The following is a 14,896-nucleotide window of genomic DNA, read 5'->3' as shown; positions in this document are numbered from 1 at the left end:
TTCCAGACTGGCAGAAGCTACATAATCTCTCAGTATCAGTTGTGGGGACCCACCCAAAAGATCTTTGAGATGAGCAAAACAGACTGCCAAGGATTATTAGAAAAGTATTGCTGTGTTACTGCTTTCCAGCTCCTGCTGTGTGTCTTCCTAACAGCACAGAGTTCTTGAGTGAGGTCTTTAAGTCAAAACTGTCTTAAGTATGAATGAAAAGTTCCATTTGAAATTATGAATCAGTTCTTCAGCATAGTTCCTTTGATATCACTGAACTAACAAAGAATTGCTTCAGCTGAATATCTGTGCCCTGTGCATCCTTTCATTTCACAGTGGAGCTGCTCAGGGGCTGCCAGGGCTCCCTTCCTTCCAGGTGTGTGGGGCACTGCAGGGGATGTGCTCCCTCCTGGCCTTGGGGAGCATGGAGCACATCCAAAGGAAGGCTGCCCACGAAGCAGAACTCACTCACATGTGCATCCAGTGATCTCATAGCAAGCACTGGAAATAATAATAAGGACTTCTGTCCTCACAGTAAAAGCTTACAACATCTCATAAAGCACCAAAGGATGATGATTGCACACGTGAAAAATGATCTGTTTGACGGCCAGAGGATCCTGTGAAGGCTTGTGCTGCTGGTAGCATCAAGTGGGAGTAGTCCTTGTTTGCAGATCTACTGATCTTTCTGTGTGATGGAGAGAAGAAACACTCAGAGATGGTTGCTAAAGTAGGACTCGTCACCCAGGAGGTTCCCCAATTTGTTAAAAGTGCTATTTAAAGTCTCTCATTGCAGTGTTATGATGCCTGAGTATCTTTTCCTTTCCATTCTTCTCTAACAAGCATGGGTAGATCAAGTCCTTTCTTTGGCACTAGGACCAGATGGAGTTTCTTTGCTCTTGCCTTGTCTGCTTAGCTGGGATCTGGCAAGGCTCATCTAAACTGCTGAAAAAAACCATAAAAATGTGTTTCTACCAAACTCTTGGTCCCTCTTGCAGACTGGAGCCACTGATGTCTTGTTGCTCTGAGGCCATAGCCCCTCAGACACAATGATTCTGGTCACTAAACCTTTTCTAAAAGTGCCAACAGGAAAGAGACACAGCTCACTCATGTGATGATCTTGTAAATTGAGCTGTTTCATATTATTCTGAGGGCAGAAATAGCAAGGCTGCTGTTTCATTGCTGGTTACTTTTGGCTAGTGAAAGGCAGGCCACGTGGCCATTTGTCTTGTTTTATGGCTGGAAACATTGCATTGAGCTAAGGAGGGTTCTGGTTGCTTTCATCTTTATGGGGGTTGTTAATCTAAGGACAGAGGTTGCATATCCTTACGTTAAGCATTGATGGAAAGAATTGACTAAAACCCAGTTATTCTGAAGTGGTTTAAAGTGTCACTCATTTTTCACTGCCCCTCTTTTTTTTTCTGTAGGAATTCTGAAATCTATTCAGATGGCATAAAGTCCACACAAAGGGGAGCCAAGTGTTTTAGTGCAGTGCCCAGCATGCCTTGCAGATGGGTTATAATAAGACAAGAGCTGTCTTTGTCAGAGCTGAATCCATACTTTTCATGTACAACCTTTACAAATCGTGCCCATGTGGCAGAGTTTGAATTACTTTTTTTACAGCTCTAGAAAACAAATGCAAAAATCTTTCAAGTGCATTCAAAGTCATTACAGTTCTTTGCTGAACTGAATCAATTGTCATAACCTCTGTGGGTGTGTAAAATATGAAATTACCATCACTCTTGTAGTCTTTCTGAGTTTGTAAATTAGAAGGAATTGATTATAGGTGCTTTTGGAAAGGACTCTGGTGTATTAAAAGTGTCTTGATGACAAACAGCAATATATTATTTGTAAGATCTTGCTTGATGAAACTGTCTTGTCCACTAATGGCTGTTTGTCTTTGTTATTGTTCTGACTTGCCTTCTAATAAATTGATGTGTGGGCTGAGATTTATCATGTGATGGCTGGAGGAAACAGGAGACTTTGCCCATTAAAGTGGTTGTAATACTTGTTTTATTTGATAATTTCAGATATTTTGAAGTTAGTTAATGTCAATATTTTCCAGCAGAGTCATTCTTTCCCCAAGAACCAATTTTTATAAATAGTTGCTGTAAATTTATTTTAAAATAAATAAAATAGTCTGGTTTTCTCTCTATTTCACTATTCACATATTTTATTCAGGGGTTCTGTAAGTTATGTTATAGCACTTTTCTTTATATATTCAAATTACTCCATGTCTTGCTGTATTCTTATCTCTTTTTTTATTTGGGTTTTTTTTTTCTGTGATATTTTAAAAAAATCTTTATATATATAGTGGAAAATCATTCTTTGATTTCTACTTCATAATGTTTTAATTCTAAATCTTCAGCTTGTTATTAGCAGGACTTGTTCTGCCTGATTTTATTAGAACTGAATTGCTCTTCATTCATTTTCTAGTGCAGAACTGGCATCTCATGGTTCCATTTAGGCATGACATACAAGAAAAAGTGGAAATTGAAATGGGAGAGAGTTATTAAAATATAATTGCAGTTTGGTTTAAAGTTGGGTTGATCTGGATTTTGAACAGCTGGATACTAATAAGACTTAAAGAGAATATCCAGGACCTACTTTTCTGCCTTCCTCTGAATTCCTTCAGCTTTTATCTAAACACCAACAGGGTCACTGTGCCAGCTTTGACAGACAGACCCATTCTGGAAATTTTTTGTGGGCTGTTTGCTCAAATAAGTGCAAAGAAACTCCATGGGCCATTGGTACACTAAGACAATGTGGTTTCAAAACAATTTAACCTTTAAATAGATTATTTTCCATATTCTCCGCTGTGATACAGTAGGACCCAATGTGTAGCTGTGGGATTATGATTTGCATCAGGCAAACTTAGAGACTTTGAAGCAGTAGTTCAATATGTTTACATTGTTTAATAGTTTACATTGCTGTAGTTTAATATGTCCTGCAAATCATCACAGCAGAAGAGCCAAAACTCTCCACAGGGAGAGGTTGAGTTGGACACCATGGGATTCCTCAGGGTTAGAATCATGTTTTCATCGTTGGAAACCAGCCCTGCTGAAAATTCCCGGTGGTAACACCAAGGGGTTATGAAATAAAAGGCTGAACAACAATACTTGGAAGGAGCAGAGAGAAATCTGCTCTGTGCCATATGGGAAGTTTAAGATGTGTCAGGTTGTTAAAGATGATATTCCCATATTTTTCATTGAAGCTTTTAGAGGGAGATGTAATGGAAATAGATGAACAGAGGGACATATTTTTCATCAGGTAGGCTTTCTCTGTTTTGCACTGTGTGTGTGTGTATCAGATGCCTGTATATATGTTGTATGAAAAGGTTACCTGTTATGCTGCTGTATGCAATGCATTTCGTTTTTCACAGGCAGAAAAACAGCGTCACAAACTGCAATCAGGCATTAATTAAGACATTATTTGGTCTTAGAAGAGTACAGTGTATGCTTGAATTTGACAGGGAAGGGCTTAAAGACTGTTACAATAGCAGCAGAGCAGGATCTTGTCACTGAATCACAGAATTGTTCTGGTTGGAAAAGACCTCTACAATCATTGAGTTCCCCCAGCACTGCCAAGGCCACACTAAGCAGGTCCCCAAGGGCCACATCTGTGTGGTTTTTAATTCTTTCCAGGGATGGGAACTCCACCACTGCTCTGGACAGCCTGTGCCAGTGCTTTCTAACCCACTCTGAACCTCCCCTGGTTCAGCTTGAGGCTGTTCCCTCTTGCCCTATCTCTTGTCACTTGTGAGAAGAGACCAACCCCCAGTTTGGCTCCAACCTCCTGTCAGGTGGTTATAGAGAGGAATGGTCTCTCCTGGACCTCCTTTCTCCAGGCTAAGCACCCCCACTTCTCTCAGCTGCTGCTCAGAGTGGCACTCCAGACCCTTCCCCAGATCCTTTCCCTTCTCTGGACATACTCCAGCCCCTCAATCTCTGTCTTGTCATGAGAAGCCCAAAACTGACACCAGGATTTAAGGTGTAGCCTCACCACGGCTGAGTACAGACCTTTAATACTTCCTTGGCATTGTAAGCTGACAAGGCAGCGAAAACTTGTGCCAAAATTCAGCCAAGTTCTAGTTCAAATGGCAGCTTGCACCCTCAGATGACAAATTATACCTGGTCAGTACAAGGACTGAAAACAAGCATGTCAACTGCTTTTTTCTACCTCTGGGTTCTTTATGAAACCAAAATGCTGCTTTCTTTGAGTTTGTTTGAATAAAATAAAACCCACAACAAAAAAAAACAGCAGCAGTGATAAATGTCCAGGCCACCAAGTCCAACTGACCAATTCAGAGGGGTCATCCAGGTGTTCTTGTCAAGGAACAAATAGATGATGTTTCCCTGCAGGATCCTTAGTTACTCCATGCAGTGCCTCACTGAAAAATTTCAGCATGTAATAGCTGTCACTCCTTTCAAAACCGTAAGCCTGTGATGTCTTTATATAGTGCAGCAGTGCACTGTGGCAAGCTTTATGGTTTTGACAATATATGCCTTTGCTCTTCTTTAAAACAAAAAGGGTATTGTTGAAATCCCTGTGGCTTTATTACATACAAGTGGCAAGCTCTTTACTTTTTCAGTAATCCACATCTGTCAGCCACTGCTTACGAGATAGCCCAGGGGTTATCTGCCCTTTGTTATTGCTTTGATTCCTTTCATTCGTTTGCTTGCCCAATTTAATAACAAGGAGAGATCCAGCTTCTTGATGATTTTGTTGGCATAACACCAAGCTCATCGGCACTTAACTCCAAGGCAGTGCTGTGGCTGCAGCTCTGCGTGCTGGAAGCTGCTATATTGGGTCAGCATCTTTGCTGAAGCATCTTGCTGTTTGGTTTATTCTTTGTTCTTCCTCTGTTGCTCAGTAGTTGTTGTGCAGCAGCCATGTGGGCTTTATCATCTCAGAGAAATGTTTTGTAAAGCAACAAAATTTCCTCTGAGTGTAATGAACCATTCTGTTATGTGAATTTTGGGGTTTTGTCTGTCTAAATGTTTTAAATATGAGGGGATACCACTGCTGTAGCTCCTTGTTGTCTACCAGCATGCAGGAAAGCTGTGATACATAAATAACAGATGCAGAAGAGAACAGAGCAGAAAATTGCCAATTAAAGAACGTTGTATAACAACTCCTCCATCTGGGTCACCAGCAGGGTTTGAACCCAGAGCGTGCCCTGGTGCAGGCACAGGGAGGATCTCAGCCTCTCCTGCAGCACCCGGGGAGGGCCATGCACAATAAACCTGCTCTCCCTTGTGCTCCCTCCCTGCTGGGCATGGCCAAGGAGGAGTTCCTCACTGAAGTAGCACCATGCAATAAAAATGTGGCCAGTTTGTTTTCTAGTGCAGTCACAGCAAAACATCTCTCCAGACAATCGTTTCCTGACATTTAGCAGGATTGGGTTTCTCCTTCCACAGATGCAACCATGGTAACTAATTTTTTTTCTAAAAGAGTTGATGTCTATTGAGTTGATGATGTGTGAATGTTTCCCACCTTCCTGCAGGTGCTGTTGCTCACCTTGATGAATGTTTTTAGCTTTGCTGATGGGTAACTTCTCCTTTCTGGCTGCGCTGTTGAACAGCCATCACCAGGCTGCCTGAGAACAGGCAGCTGCACAGAAAGAACTGAGAAAGGCAATGTGAAAGGCATTTCCCTCCCTCCCACATTCACAGTTCTGTCTGTAGTGCTTTACAGAGATTGCCATCTTACAGAGGAGAGTTTTCTGCAGTCATTGGTGCTGGGGATCTCTCTGATTCTGCAAACACTGATCTGGACACTGCTGGTAATGGTTATAGACAGAAACTAAGTCACCCACCAGTTTCCTTCCACGAATGGAAGTAGTCATCAGTGCTGCAAAACAAATACACTTCAAACTGCCTGTCTGGTGTCTGGGGAATGTCTTGAAGCAGCTTTGCTACCCGTGCTTCCCACAGCCCTGCTGCACTGACAGACACATCCCATCAGGTAACCCTCAAACCAGCTCCTCCTGACAGAATTGCCCTGGGTGCCTGAGCAGCTCTCAGAGCGTGGGTTGGGTTGCTACGCTGAGAGTGGGGGCAATGCCTTTCACACTCCACTCAGAAGAGGGTTTCTGACACATCAGAGGGGAAGGTTCCCACAAATCCCAGTGTCAGGCTGAATACGAGGATAACTTGGCAGTTGTACACCAGCAGAGGTGTTAGCCTTCATTGTCAGCTCTCAGAGTGATTTACAAAATAATTTTAAAAATTCATGAACCTCCTTCTTTATAAAGCCCTGTTGTGAAGTTGAATATTTTATTACACGAGGCAACCATCATTCACTGCTAGGGAAGGGTATGTGACTGCTGTTCTGAAAGGCCGGGATGCTGGGATGGTTGGCATTGGAGGGAAGGAGTTCTGGCATGTATTTAGTGACTAGTCACCTCAACAACACTTTCAGACCTGGGCCTTCTGAGAAAGGACTCCTGACATTCAGACCAATTTTTCAGATTTCCTTTCTATATGCACACCCTGGTTGTGATTTTTTTTTTAATTCCTTTTTTCCTTATGATTACAAATTCATTCTCATAAATTAAAAGCTGATCTAGTTGGAAATACAAGTTTTCAAGGTCAGGTACAACTTTTCCACATGGCTCATTGTGACTGCAGCTGCCCACCCAGAGCAGAGCAGGACAGCACACATCCACTGAGCTTTGCAGGCAACTCCTTCCCAGTCAAGAATAAATAAACATAGCAAAACAAAAAAGCAAATAGCTCCTTTTTTGTAGCAGTGAAGAAATACAGAATTGCCACATAATAGGCCACAAGCTTTGTCCTGAGTTTGCAAGACCTTGGGACTGAGGCCAGATCTCTTCTTGCTCTGCCTTTGCTTTCCTTGGTTTAGCTGGGATGGCATTTTCTATAATTGATCAGGAGCCTGTCTCTGGTTTCTTTTTGTTTGTCTCTGATGGAGACCTGCACTTTTATATAGGCAGCAGTAACAAGCAGGTGTTCTGGGTAGAATGGGATATTTATGACTCCAGCAGAATGATGCAGTGTAGGTAAATACAGGCTTGGTGTGACAGCAGGGAGGAGAAGGAGGTGCAGGATGCAGCAGGGAGGGGTGAAAAACATGGAATGTAGGAGGTGGGGTAGAGAACTGACACTGGAGACACAACACCTGTAAACAATTCATTAGTGGTCAGTTTAAAAACATGCTAAATTGTGTGTGCCCTCTTTACCCATAAATAAGAATTTGACTGTAACATATTCTACATTACTGTGTGGCACTGCAATAAAATAAAATGCTTGCCTGCCATGTTAAGAGGTGGCTGGCAGCTATGCAAACCTGGTCACGACACTAAACCCCAAAGCCACCAGGATAATTTAAAAATGACTGCCACATCTCCATGAGTCATGTAAACCCACTCAGCTGCACTGAATCAAACATGTTCTGGTCAACTGGAGCTTGAGCACAGCCCGTGGAACAGGATTATTCATGAAAAGGACCATAGGTTGGGTTTTATTTCTTTGTCTTTTATTGAAAAAGCAACCTTTCCCCCACAATTTATTAGTTTAAAGCCTAGTATTGACCTAAATTTGAGATAGTATTGGTAGGCTATAACTCTGTGCCTCTGTGGTTAGTTACAGCACAAACACATCCACGTTCTCATTTTTCAGCCTGTCAGTCCTGTGCTTTGGGCCCCATCTCAGCTCCCTCAGCAGCCCATCCACTGGAACCCCACCCTGGGCAGCCACCCCAGAGTGGCACAGCCCAGCCCATCCCTGTGCTGCAGGATTCCCTGTCCCAGCCCTGGGATGGCTCTGCTGGCTCAGTGCTCTGGGCACAGCGTGGTGAGCACTGGAGAATGGGAGCTTGGTCAGTGTCAGGGAGCACCGGTGGCTGCATGTCAGAGCTTTACCTTTCCTGCAGACAAGGGGCTGGTTTTCAGCAGGTCTGGACCCACCTGTTTGTGTGCAGCAGAGGGGTTGGTTGTCAGCTTTTTTTTGTTTGTTTGTTTTTTAGGGGTTTGTTATCAGCTGTTGTTCTTCAAGGGATTGAGTGGTGGCACAGCAACATTTGACAATGATCAGAGTCTTCACTTAGGTTGTTTTGGTAATTCAAACGACTAAACATCCCCTCTAATGTTTTCTTTTATGATTTTTGACCTTTTTAATACTTGAGCTTCAATAGCCAGCCAGAGGAGAGCCTCTCCCCAGGGCAGGGGCAGCCTGACAGCGCTGGAGGTACTGAGTGCTAACATTTCACACTTGAGAGACCTGGGTCTCCCTGGTCCCTGCTTGCTGCCAGGAGTGAGGGATGTGCTCTATATTGGCATCTGGTGTTGTGGTGAGCTGTAAAAGCAGGTCCTTGGGGTGCCCTGGTGCTGGCATTGCTCGTGGGAGCTGGCAGGTCCTGGCAGGTACATGGCCTCCTGTGATACTGAACGGGATCCTGTGCTGTGGTGAGGTAACAGCAGACAGTCACACATCAGCATTCCTGGGTTTGGTATGTTTTATACACCACACAATTCAGCTGCTGACCATCAGCCCAGGCATTCTGCTTGTGAGCATGACAACAAGCCATTAATATGTGAGAGGGGAAGGATGCCTGCTTAAATTTTGCTCTGAAAGGGACAGTGACCACTCACAGAGAGTAACATCACAACTGTGGAGGGCAGGAGGTTAGCAACAGGCTGTGAGTACTCCTGACAGGGCAAATGTCCCATCAGGAGGGTAAAACAAGCAGAGAGAAAAGCATCTTAAGGACAGTTTTAGGAGCAATGGCATTTTCTTTAAGAAAAGACAGCAAAATAGATCCACTGGACACAAAAGAGTGTAGCCAAAGCAAGGCCTGTTGTACCATGGCGTGAAAGAATATCAAGCAAAATATTATTAACTTGGACATAAGCGTGCTAAAAAGCATATCTGGTGATAATGTGCAAGTATTCCCTGATGTAACACCACTAATTAAATAAGAAACAAACGTGCAAATCTAAGGAGAAATGTAGAAATGATGTCTATCAACAAATCAACCATTCAGGAATTGTATGCTTGCACAAGTGGGGATATTGGAAAACTGTGTATATGGTAAAATATGCAAAAAAAGCAAATTGTATGAGAAATGTGTATGGGGAAGAAACAATTATATATGTTTTGGGTATGTATTTATGTGTGTGTGTGTGTATACAGCGCACAGAACAAGCAAACAAGACATCTGGTGAAAACAGAACAAGTCCCTGTCCTCCTGAAAATAATAAATGGCCAGATTGGAGCTGCTTTTGGAGAGCTGAGGTATGAGCAGAACCACAGGAATGATAAGAAAAGAGAGATAGTGAAGAGCTCGTAAGCTTGGCCACCCTGAATCAGCATTAACTACTTGCACATCCTCATGGTAGCTGTACACTCACAGCTAATTTAGAGCAAGATTCTTAAGGGCTAAGTTAATTGCAAGTGTAATGCTAATTTTTCATGAAGACTAATAATTAACCTATATTGGTAAGTGAATGTTAATCTGGTGTTGTTCTGAAATTTGGAACTGGCCTGATCTCAGTGTTTTAAGCACACCCACCACATGGATCTGTTAATTGCCTGGTTAGTTCACACAAACACAGAGTGTGTGTGTGTGTGTGTGTTCAGCTGCAGGAAAGAAGAGGGGAAAACATCCAGGACATGAGTTGCTGTAGCCCTGAAAGCCAGGTCAGAGGCTCTGGGCTGTGGCCCATGGCAAGGTCAGTTGCACAGCTCAGGCAGGCAGACAGGGAACTTGAACTGTCTTTAAGTTCTGACCACAGCCAGCAGCAGGGGCAGCCAGAAATCCTCTGATTTCTGATGCAGAATCAAAGGTTTCTCTCCACGCCTCTCTTTTGCCAGCAGCTGCTCAGCCCCTCTCCACTTCAGCCAGGGCACTGAGATGAATGCTGCTCCCTGTAAGGAGTGCAAGGAGGGCACATCCCCTCCCTGGAATCCACACCTTCTGCCTCCTTAGAGACCACACCAAAGGTCAGCCCCTGGCGTGCAGCAAACTTCAGCCTCCCTGCCACCGGTCTGCAGGGGAGACAGAGGGGGTCAGTGATGCCATGGGCACAAATTAGAGAATTGCATTTTCAAACTGGCAGTTTCAGGAGTTTCATACACCACTGTATCCCATGTAATGCATAGATACTATTTTAAGAGTGTATGTTGTATATCAAAAACATTTAACATCCCTTTTCTGTCCATTCCTCTGCCTCCTTTCTGGGTAATTTTTCTACCCCAGCCCAAATTCTAAAACTCTGAGCAGCTGCAGAACCTGTCACGTAAATATAATTCTCATAATTAGTGTTTTCTTTGCAAAATTTTTCTCATCTTGGACATGCAGGAATTTTTATATCCATAATAGTTTTTCAATTTTGGTTGCCTTTGTAACCACCACTGTTTGAATAGGGAATTTGCCACCAAGAGAACATTTCTCTCCCTTCACTCTGAGCTCACCTTTGTGTTTGGGACACCTTCAGACTGCCTTGTGCAGGGTACCCCTCCTCTCAGACACGTTTGCTCAGCACAGATTCTGTTCTCACTCTAGATGCATGTACGTACTCAGAAATGTTCAGATATTATTTCCCTTGGGGTCTCAAGCCAGTTAAACTCGTTTGCACCCCTGGCCACAGGCCCAGTGTTGCTGACAGGCTGAGGTGGCAGCACCTCTGTGGGGACAGGAGCTGCCAGGGCGCTGGGGAGCTCTGGGCCCATGTCACAGGTACAGGTGCTCTGTTGCCACAGAACAAGACAACTGGGGATGAAAACATCACGTAGTCAACCTAGGACACTATGGATCACACAAACACAGCTTTTGCAGGCACCATAGCCAGGGATAGACACAGGACCCCTCTGCTGTGTAACTCTGCATCTCCAGAGGGAGGGAATGAGTCCCTCGTGTGACATCTCCCTGCATTTGCCTTCCTGACAAACTATTTTGCAAGTGCAGGGAGGAATGCTGCTCTTTATTCAGTCACTTATTACATGAGGCTGTGGTACTGTTTGAATCACAAATTGCATGCTAATGGCCTAATTCATAAACCATTGACATTTTTTATGAGCCCTTAACATTCAAAAGTGAAGAATTTGTGCTCAAAAAATAATTTGCATTGCAAAATTCAATAATTTAGTTTCTCATATTCATTAATGCCTAAGCCCACACCACATAACTTATCCCAGTCTAACTACACTTCCCAGAACACTGATAAAAACAGGATACACACTAGTTCACCTAAAGGGCTTCTATTTGCAACTAACTCTTTACCTGCACTGATTGATTATATTTGTAGAGAGGAAAAATCCAGCTCTGCAGCAAGTGTGATGAATGCACTCAGCAATGGCTGCTTTGAAGCTGCTTTCTGCTCTAATCATGTTTTCCTCCAATGGCATTAACAACCATAAAATATGAGATCATAAAGGGTAACGATATCAGACAACAAAATCATCCTGCAGACTGCTCAGTCCCACTGTATTAGGGAAGGATTCATGTTTCATTAATGAAAACTTGCTTTGCTTTTGACCTGATATGGCTGGTTGTTGAAACCAGACGAGAAAACTAATCATAAATGTGTAGCTCCTAAATCATCCACAAATTCCTGGTGCTGTAAATCACCCCCTTTCGCAGGGAGGGAAACTGAGGCAGATGCACAGCAAATAGCCCAATAACTCCTGCAGGGTCAGCTGCACCTCCCTGACTCTGCCCAGTGCTCAGCACAGCTCCTGTGGGACGTGCAAGTGCCAAGGTGATTGGTGTTACCTAAACAAGCTTTATCAGGTTTTTGTGTACTGAAAGCAGAACAGGTCTGTCCCCCTGGGTCTCTGTCCTTCCAGGACATTTGTGGATGGATGGTGTTGCACAGGCACTCCCAGACAGGGCTTTTTAAAGGCAGGTGATCTGGGGGGTCTCTGCATAAGCTAATGTTCCCATGGGGAGCCCAGTCTCCCAAAAAGGGTGGGTGGTTGTTTCCTGGGTGGAGGTGGGAGCCTCTGTTGTAGGTGTCCTTGCAGAAGTGAGTCCAGCTGGCTTAGGTGAGACCTCAAACTGCTGTCACTCAGCTGGCCTGTGGTCCTAGCGGCCTGTTCCAGCATGTTTAATTCATTGCCATTGGTATGTCATAACTAAAGACAAAACAGCTCTTAAATAGCTTAACTACTTACAAATGACTTCCCACCTGCAACAATTTCTATAAACTATTTACAAATAGTGGTGCACAGCTTGATCCCTTCCACAGCAGAAACCACCACGGGGAGTCTCTGGAGGGCAAGGCTGCATTCTCCACCCCGTTTGTTGAATAACACATTTAGGCATTCTGACCAAGCTAAACACAGCAGGAGCTGCCTGGGGCAACTTCTGCAACTGCCCAAAATTCCTCCCAGAGAGCTCCTACAACAATAATGGCAACATTTAATTGTGATGGTTCAGTCAATCACCTCCTTTCCAGCTGGCCTGCTGTCCCAAGCCAGTCCCTCAGCCCATCTGTGCAGAGACTGCCTGGGCCTTCCCGGGGCACCCAGAGAACCAGTGCTGATGGACCTGGGTGTGCCCCAAGCATGGCCCCAAAAAGCAGCTGCACCACACCTGGAACTGGATGGAGTTATTACTGACCTATCCCTTCTGGCCCCCAGATGCTGCTGCAGTTTGAGGTGTGAGGTGTTCGGGTACCCTCACACCTCAGCACAGCAAAAGCTGTGGGCACACAGCTGCAAAGCCAGAGTTACCAGAGTAAGGATTGTGCTCCATCTGCACTGGCATTTCAAATAACAAGCTTTACGTGCATCTTGAGGGGTTTTATGTTACATATTTATTCAGTTCTAGTAAAGAGAAAATGATAATTGACAGGATAATTCACCAGCATCTGTTCCATCCCAATATAGGGGCTGAACTTACTTGCATTTGAAGCCTTCTCCTCAATACAGTAGAGAAAGAGATGCTTATTGTAGATCATTGAGTGCTGTCCAGTGTCATCACCACGTTGAAAGTGACATTTATGCACTCTCTTTTTTGGGCTGGCCCTGAGGTTGCAGACACAGTATGGGAAATGCAACATCAGGAATTTCATAGGCACATCCTTGTGGAATGGTCTGCAGGACTCTGGCCTTTTGCTGTATTGTTTCTTTCTTATTTTCAGTCATCACTTCATGTTTCTTTGGAATATTGGTGTCTTTTGAAACCCTGAAGTAGCTGAAGTTGCTGATAATTAATAAAGAAGCAGCTACAATATATTTGCAGAACTTCCTGCCTGAGGTTGGCTGTTAAACTGACCTGAATCACAGTTCCATAATTATGTGATGGCAAAGGCTTTGGGAGCTGCTGAAAAAAAAAAAAAAAAAAGGTTAAAAAATGTGAACTTCCACATTGCCAGTAGGAAACACATGGATTTGAGTCTGGCAGATTATGTATGGGTGTAATGAGTGGATAACAGGTCTTCCTTTCTTTGCTAAAGCTAGAGCACCACGAGGCCTCAAGGACAGCTTGGTGCACAGCACCCAGTGTTGGCAGGGAGGCCTGAGCTGGCACACAGCAGCCAAAGGTCCCTTTGTCCATTAGGTCAGAGCATTGCAGAAGCTGCCTTTGGAATTCTGCACACAAAGCATGTGTGAGCATTCTCAAATCTTCAGGCAAGCTCTCTTGTTTGTTGCCTTTCTGCCGTGAGAGGAAGATGCTAATGACACATTTACACATTTTTAATGATCCCTAGGCAAGTTTCCAATCCCTTAAACTGTGCTGGACAGGTCCTTTTTAAACCATCCTGGCAAACCAGAGAAAGCAGCGTGGAGTGTTGGGGTTCAGGCAGGCCCTGGTGAGCTCTGCCCATGCCAGGCTCTGCTCCTGTCTGGTTACACCACAAGCCACGGATTGCTTTTCTCCTGCCAGGGAACAGCTGGGCAGACACAGGGACAGCCAGCAATGCCCCTGTCACACACTCTGGGCTCCCAGCTCCTGCCCAATGGGGCCCTTTTCCCACCCCTACAAGCTGCTGTCTCACTGGGACCCTGCAGGTTTGGGCAGAAGTTAAAGTCTGATGAAATCCAAGATTCCCTAATTTGTCTCATGGAGCTAAAGATAACTCTGAAACCCTAGTTGGGCACCCTTAATATTTTATGCACATCTCAGATTTCAGCATTGAGACCAAAAAAACATGCAAGTCTGGCTCCAGTGAAAGCTGAAAAGTTGTAGTTCTTTTAATTGCATAATTTTGGCAACAAGAAGGGTGGAAGATTCTTGAGGCATTTGAGCGATCTTGGGTTAGTCATATTTTTCTGCTTTTCTCTCTAGCTATATGCTCTTGAAAACATTAACTGGGAAATGAGAGCTGATCTCTGAGTGTTCATATGATGTGATATTTAAAATAGTTTACTTATTTGGAATTTTACTTTTTTTTTAATGAGCAAATTAATAAATCTCTTTGAGATCTAGAAAATAAGATCTTCATAAATAAAGAAATGGCCAGATCTCAAGTGCCACTAGCTTAATAATACAGTCCTAAAAGGTGGTCATTCTGATTTTGAGCAATACTTTATTCTTTATTCTTTGAGCAGTACTTCATCTCTGAGGACCAAATAATTGGGTGACATAAATGAAGGTAACTCAGTGGTGTTTTTCTGACCAGTATGAACTTTAATTTTTCATAGGCACATTTCAACCTGTCCTCATCCAAGCTGGAAGCTGTAATTATGAGTCTGCCTTTTATAAGACAGAGTATATTTCCCTTAAAAATGCATAAGCCTCCCTATTATTGCTACACAGCAGATGGAGTGGCAGAACAGAGCTGCCTTGTGGATTGTTAAACCAAACTGTTGCTGGGAAAAAAACACCACTGAAGACCAAGATTAGTAATCATTTCAGAAAAACAGGTTCCTGTGCCCCTCCAATATATTTCTGTGTTACCTGCATAGCAGAGACTGATGAACACATGCATTTGTATGAAATG

The sequence above is a fragment of the Geospiza fortis genome, unplaced genomic scaffold (assembly GCF_000277835.1).
Source record: "Geospiza fortis unplaced genomic scaffold, GeoFor_1.0 scaffold146, whole genome shotgun sequence".
Lineage (NCBI taxonomy): Eukaryota > Metazoa > Chordata > Aves > Passeriformes > Thraupidae > Geospiza > Geospiza fortis.
The sequence above is the reverse complement of the archived record's forward strand: the minus strand, read 5'-3'. Positions refer to the sequence as shown.